This window comes from Mustela nigripes, chromosome 1 (assembly GCF_022355385.1).
Source record: "Mustela nigripes isolate SB6536 chromosome 1, MUSNIG.SB6536, whole genome shotgun sequence".
NCBI classification, from domain to species: Eukaryota; Metazoa; Chordata; class Mammalia; order Carnivora; family Mustelidae; genus Mustela; species Mustela nigripes.
This window is the reverse complement of record NC_081557.1, coordinates 65,942,686-65,949,663: the sequence shown is the minus strand read 5'-3', so window position 1 is coordinate 65,949,663 and position 6,978 is coordinate 65,942,686.

The window sequence follows — 6,978 nt, the reverse complement described above, 5'->3', positions numbered from 1 at the left end:
TGGGCTCATAGAGAAATCTATAAAGCAGATAATTCAAAACAAGAATAAGCAGAGGATTATTTGACTTTTTTTTTTTTGCCTTTGATGTTTTGCCTTCTTTTTAATATTTTTCTTGAAGCACTATTCAGATAGCTTTCTATTGCCATAAATGCAGCTTGGTGTTGTGAAAAATTGAACTCCTATTTCTTGACTCCATCCTACGTGGCAGTGAATTTATATACCTTACCTTAGCTAATCTTCACATCAGTTTTCTGTAATAAATCTTATGTGTTAGCCCCATTTTGTAGATAAAGAAACTCAACCTCAGGGAGGAAGACTAACTTGCCCAAAGACACAAGGTTGACAGGATCGAGTCTAGAGTCACACCGAGGTATCTGGGCTTAAACCTTGTGGTATTCTGTCTACTGAAGCACCTATTTAAAAACAAAACAAAAACAAAAAAACAGAACACTCACTGGAACCCCAGTTATCCGTTTTCTTGTGGTTATGCCAATCACTTTACCTCTCTGAATCTGTTTTTTCTGTTTAATGGGGGATAACAACATCTATCTGATGAGTAATAGATACTAATTACTGACATATTTATAAACATCTATAATCCTCATTGCAATCTTGAAATAGGCCTTAATGCTCCCATTTCACAGATGAGGAAACCACATTTTAGAGATATTAAGCAATTGGCCACCATCACATAGATAGACGGTAATGCCAGAGCTGAGATTTGAACCCAAGCTGATTCAATCCAGTTATTCTTCCATTCTACGAGGGAGCTGGATTGTAGATATTTTTGGCTTTGTGGGCCATGGGTCTGTTTTGCAACTTTCAATACTGTCATTGTAGAGTCAAAGAAGTTATAGGCAACATTATGCAAATAAATGAACATGGCTGGGTTCCAATGAAATTTATTTACAGACACTTAAATTTTTCCTACCTTTAATAATGTAAAAGCCATTCTTTAACCTCAGCCAGGTGAACAAAGTTAAGATCACCAGTGGAAAGTTAGGCAACAATCCTGTCAGCACCCTTGATATGCAATGAGAATGGAACTCTACATGTATGTCCTTCTTCCACAAAAACTATAAACCCTATCTAGCTATGAGGAAAACACTGGATCAAATCAGAAAACATTCTACAAAATACCAGAGAAGTAATCATCAAAATGGTCAAGGTCACTAAAAATAAGAAAAGTCTGAGAAAATGTTAACAGCCAAGAGGAGCAAAGAGACATGATGAGTGAATATAATATGGTATCCCAGACAGGATTCTGGAACAGAAACTTTAGGCAGAAACTAAAGAAATCCTAATAAGACATTGACTTTAGTTAATAATAATGTTTCAGTATTAGTTATCTCAGTCATACTTGGGTAATGCAAGATATTCATAACGGGAAACTAGGTGTGGGGAATATGGAAGCACTTTGTGATATGCTTGGAACGTTTCTGTAAATCTAAAAAAAAAAATTACTTTAAGAAAAATGTTTATTAAATGTTTTTTAAAAAGTCCCCACATGCCAAAAAAACAAACAAACAAACAAAAGAAGAAGGAAAAAGGAAATCACTCAGAGGCCGTAGACAAACCGATCTTGGGATAAATTTGGCCTCAAAGATCAAGTTAGCTGTCCCCTGCACTATACTACTCTGCCTCTGTACTGTCCTTATTGAGCCATTCAAAGAAGATTTTGTACATAAAAATACTTTGTAAAGATGCAAGCTATTATATAGATAATAGCTTTGTATGTGCTCTTAGTATGTTATTTCATCTAACAAACATTTGCTAACCGAGTTCTCTGTACAGGGCAGGTTGCTAGATTTTTACCAGTAAAATAAGAAGGACACAGCCTCTGCCTTCAGAAGCTGGAGATGTAGAAGATTTAGGCATATATAATAATTGCCTCATTGCCACCAAGAGAATATTAGTCACTATATATGCATACCAGCTAGAAGAGGTTTGTAAAGGAAGGAGTGATACATTTTTATGGTAAGAAGAGAAGAGGGAAAGATTTTCAAGGAGGGAGTGATGTTTCAACTGGGTCTTACATGATAAATATGAGCCCAGTGGGAAAGTAAAAGTTGAAGGTGAATGGGAGCCCGAAGACAATTTAGGCAGAAAGAAGAACCTGAATTAGAAGGCTGGACATATGAGAGAGCCTGGCATGATTTGAAATTTGCATGAGGTTGTTATGTCTGAGACACATGGAATTATTATGGTGTCTACTGAGCAGCTCACTGCATACCAGGCACCATGTAAGTGCATTTCATGAACAGTTTCTTGCAGTGTTTATAGTTTGGTAGGCTTCTGAAGTGTATTTTTGTCATTGGCTGAATTGTCCCCCCCCCAAATTTTCTAAAACAAAGTTAAAATAATTTTTTAAAGATTTTATTTATTTATTTTAGAGAGAGAGAGAGAGAGAGAGAGCATGTGTGAGTGAGGAAAAGAGCAGAGGGGGAGGAAGAGAGAGGGGGAAAGAATCCCAAGCAGACTCAGCACTGAGTGCAGAGCTGGGCATGGGGCTTGGTCTCATAACCCAGAGATCATGGCCTGAGCGAAAATCAAGAGTTGGAAGCTCAACCAACTGAGCCACCCAGATGCCCCCCTCCCCCCCAAATTTTTATGATCGAGTGCTAACTGCCAGTTCCTCAGAATGTGACTGTATTTAGAGATGGAGATTTCAGAGGTAGTCAAATTAAAATGATATCATTAGGGTGGGCCCTAATCCACTATGACTGTTGTTCTTATAAGAAGAGGAAGTTAAGACTTGTCTAGAAGAGAGACTGTGTGAAGTCACAGGGGAAAAGGAGCCACCTACAAGCCAAGGATAGAGGCCCTGAGCAGAAATCAAACTGGCTAATACCTTGATTTCAGATTTCTGGCCTCCAGACCCCAGAAAAAATAAATTTATGTGCACACGCAGTCTCTGGTACTTCGTCATGGAAGACTTAGACAATGAATATGATTTTCTATGAACTTCCATTGCCCATATCTCTCCAACTTTCCTGCTACCACCCTGGCCCAAAACAGTGTCATCTCCTTGAGCTATTACTATTGTCCATTAAATAGTTACTTATGTTTACTCTCACAGCCCCCCAAACAATTGCTCACCTTACCTTGAAATGCAAAACATTGTGCCACTTCTCTTCAGTGATTACACGTGGTGAAACTTCAGATCAGGAGACCAAACAGAAGAACTTTGCATTAGTCTGAACAAAAAGAGGTAGGGGTTTGAAATAAGGCCAGTGGAGTGGGGGCACAGAAGAAGGGAGAAATCAGACAGGCTTTGAAGACAAGATCCAAAGGAATGCATGGCTCTTTAAATGGTGGGGGAGAGTAAGAGATGGAACATGAATGTCTCCCAGACAGTTTATATCTCTAGGATTGTTGCCACACAGAGCAGATAATAATGCCACCGTTGATACAACATTACTTTCTTGATTTGTACTTTGTAAACAATACATAAAAGAATACATTTAAATTTTAAAGTTATTATTTAAACTTATTAAGATATTTTATATATTTTTACTAAATGTTAATGCTTGCATTTTCCAGACAAAAATATTACACCACCCAATTCACATTTATTTCACTATGTTAAACTCTTAACACAAATGAAAACTCCAAGTGGTCATTGCATTCTAATGAAAGAATGGAAGCACGCAAGCTGTCTTGCTTTGTTTTTTTCAATCACTCGGCTAGTGTTGTTTATTTTAACGTGCTGTTTTAATACAAGACTATGTATTATCATAGGAAATGGGGACATACATTATGCCTGAAGTGAGTTTCACAGCTTCAAGCCATTTAGTAATAGCCAAATATAGAAAGAGCCTAAATATCCATCGACTGATGAATGGATAAAGATGATGTGGGATATATATATACACACACACATATATATGTATATATATATGAAATATGAAATAAATGAAATATTTCATTTATTCATTTCATTTATAGTATGAAATATATCTCACTTATGAAATAAATGAAATATATAAATATTATATATATATAAATGAAATATGACTCAACCAACAGAAGGAATGAAATATTACCATTTGCAACAATGTGGGTGGAGCTAGAGAGTATTATACTAAGTGACATCAATAAAAGAAAGACAAATACCATCTGATTTCATTCAAAGTTACTTTTGAAAGAAGCAAGTGTAGCTGTAACCACATATGTCAGAAATCAACTGTGTAACTGGAGATTCTTAGATTAATTCCTCTGAAGAATAAAATGTTCATTATAGTATATCATTAAATAGGCTCATTTGAAACTTGAACATATATTAGTAAAACTCAAGAATAACCATTATTTAGAACTTAGAAAAACTTTTTTGAGGGAAGAGAATTTTATCACTGACATCATTCTGACTTGCTAGCACATGGTGATTAAAAAAAATCAATTTCTGAGGCAGCTGGGCAGCTCAGTCAGTTAACTGTCTTTCTTCAGCTCAGGTCATGATCCCAGGGTCATGGGATCGAGTCCTGTGTCCGGCTTCCCACTCAGTGGGGAGTCTGCTTCTCCCTCTGCCACTCTCCCCCGCTTATGATCTCTCTTTCTCTCACTCTCTCTCCTTAAAATAAATAAATAAAATCTTTCAAAAAAAAATCAGCTTCTAGTCAGGTGTATGATTATGCTTAAATTCCCCATATCAGGAATCTCATAATTGACTGTACCTGTGATAGTATATCACCCTGCCCTTGATCCACCACTGTTCTCAGGTATTTGACTTAGACCAGAAAAAAAAAGAAAAGAAAAGGAAAAAAAAACCCAACACCTATTATGTTGTCTGTTATGGTCAAATCTCATCCCCTCGAAATTTGTATATTGAAGCCCTAACCCTGTGTACCTGAAAATATGATTATATAGGTTTAACTAGGTTATTAAGTTAAAAGGAGGTCATTGGGGTGAACCTAAATCCAATATGACCTGTATCCTTAAACCAAGAGTTCATTAGGACACAGACACACAAAAAGGGAAGATGGTATGAAAATACCAGAAGAAGAGAGCCATTTACATGCCAGGGAGAGAGCCTCTGAAGAAATCAAACTTGTCAATACCTTGGTCCTGGGCTTCCAGCCCCCAGAACTATGAGGAAATCCGTTTCTGTTGCTTAAGCCACACACATTGTGGTACTTTGTTATGGAAAGTCTAGAAAAGGAATGCATTGCCTGACTCCCAGAGAAAGAGTTTTTATTAGAAAGATGATGACTTCAAGTTTGAATCAATTTAATCTTGTGAATTTTGGAAGCTTCCTTGTGTCCCTGAAATAAAATGCCACTTGATTGTGATGAATGATCCTTTAAATGAATTGTTGTGGGCTTTGTTAACACCGTGTTGAGGATTTTGGCATCTATGTTCATCAGGGATATTGGCTGTTAGTTTTCTTTTTTGTGGTCTCTTTGTGGTGGCTGATACTGGTTTTGGTATCAGGGTAATGTGGTCCTCGTAGAGTGTATTTGAAAACTTTCCTTCCTGTTCTATTTTTTTGGAATAATATGAGAAGAATGGGTATTAACTCTTCTTTAAACATTTGGTAGACTTTACCTGTGAAACTCTCTGGTTCTGGATTTTGACTTTTGGGTAGTTTTCTTTTCTTTTCTTTCCTTTTTTTTTTTTAATTACTGATGTAATTTCACGACTAATAATTGGTCTGTTTAGATTTTCTATTTCTTCCTGATTCAGTGTTGGAAGATGGTGTGTTTCTAGGAATCTATCCAGTTCTTTTAGGTTGTCTAATTTGTTGGTACATAGTTTTTCATAGTATTCCCTTATAAAGTTTGTATATCTAGGGTGTCAGTTGTGGCTTTTCCTCTCTCATTTCTGATTTCATTTTTTAGAGGTCTTCTCTTTTCTCTTGCTGAGTCTGGCTAAGGGTTTGTATCCTCTGGGACACCCCAGAAATTTCAGAACTAAATTTGGAAAATGACAATGAACCAGATAAATATATTTGCATGTCGTCAGTATTTAGGTGGTGGTTGAAGCCGAGACAATAGATGAGATTATCCAGAAAGAAATATGAAGTAAGAGAAAGAAGGCCAAGGATGGGTGCTTGGGGACACCCCCCCCCAAATCTGAATAAATGTGCGTGTTTTCTCACAGATATACTCGGACATTCACCAGACAGAGGTCATTTAGAGAGATACTAAATTTTAGAGAGAAAATAGTCTGTAAATGAAAATTGTTCCTGTGATCATCCTCAAAATGAACAATTTTCTTTTCTGAGGCCAGCTATCCCTGTGATCCACCTAAAAAATATTTAGCTAAAAAAACTGGATAGAAATAAAGTCTGAGCTGTTTCTGTCAAAGGAAATATCACCGGCACATAAAGTGACTGTTGAATAAAAAAGCAAATTGAAAATTTTGGTTCCTGAAACCTGAGGTCTTTATATGCTGGAAGGCCATGCTTTGAATATCTCAGGATGCTATAATTGTCACTGGTAAGCTAAGAAATAGGAATATCTGTGAAAAGCTAGTATGAGAAAAAGACCACATCAAGGCTTTGTGAGAAAGAAAAAAAATGTCACTGATGCTTGAAATAAAAAATATCACAGAGCTTTTTCAACTTCAAAGTTAGCCCACTTTGTGTGTGTATGTGGATGTGTGTGTGCATGTGTGTGAATATGTACAGATTTAATGTCAGATTTCAGTGTATCTTCCAATGAGAAAATAATTATTTTCTTTAATAAAGATTACTATGTCCATTTTATCTCATTTATATAGATATTCATTTCTTAAAAATAAGTACTTTTTTTAAAGCAAAAAGTGAATATGTTAAAAATTTAAGGGTAAGACTGGCCTCATTCAAGCTTTATGTAAGGGCTGAAATGGTAGAAACAGGAATCAGTTAATCTCTTGATCCATCTCTTAGGCCTGTTTTCTCTGTGTTAGCTCACTTCTCTGGCAGGGTTTCTTTAATGGAGGCAAGATGACTGTATGTATCCCCAGTATTCTATTCAAGTTCAAATGTCCAGGCAAAAT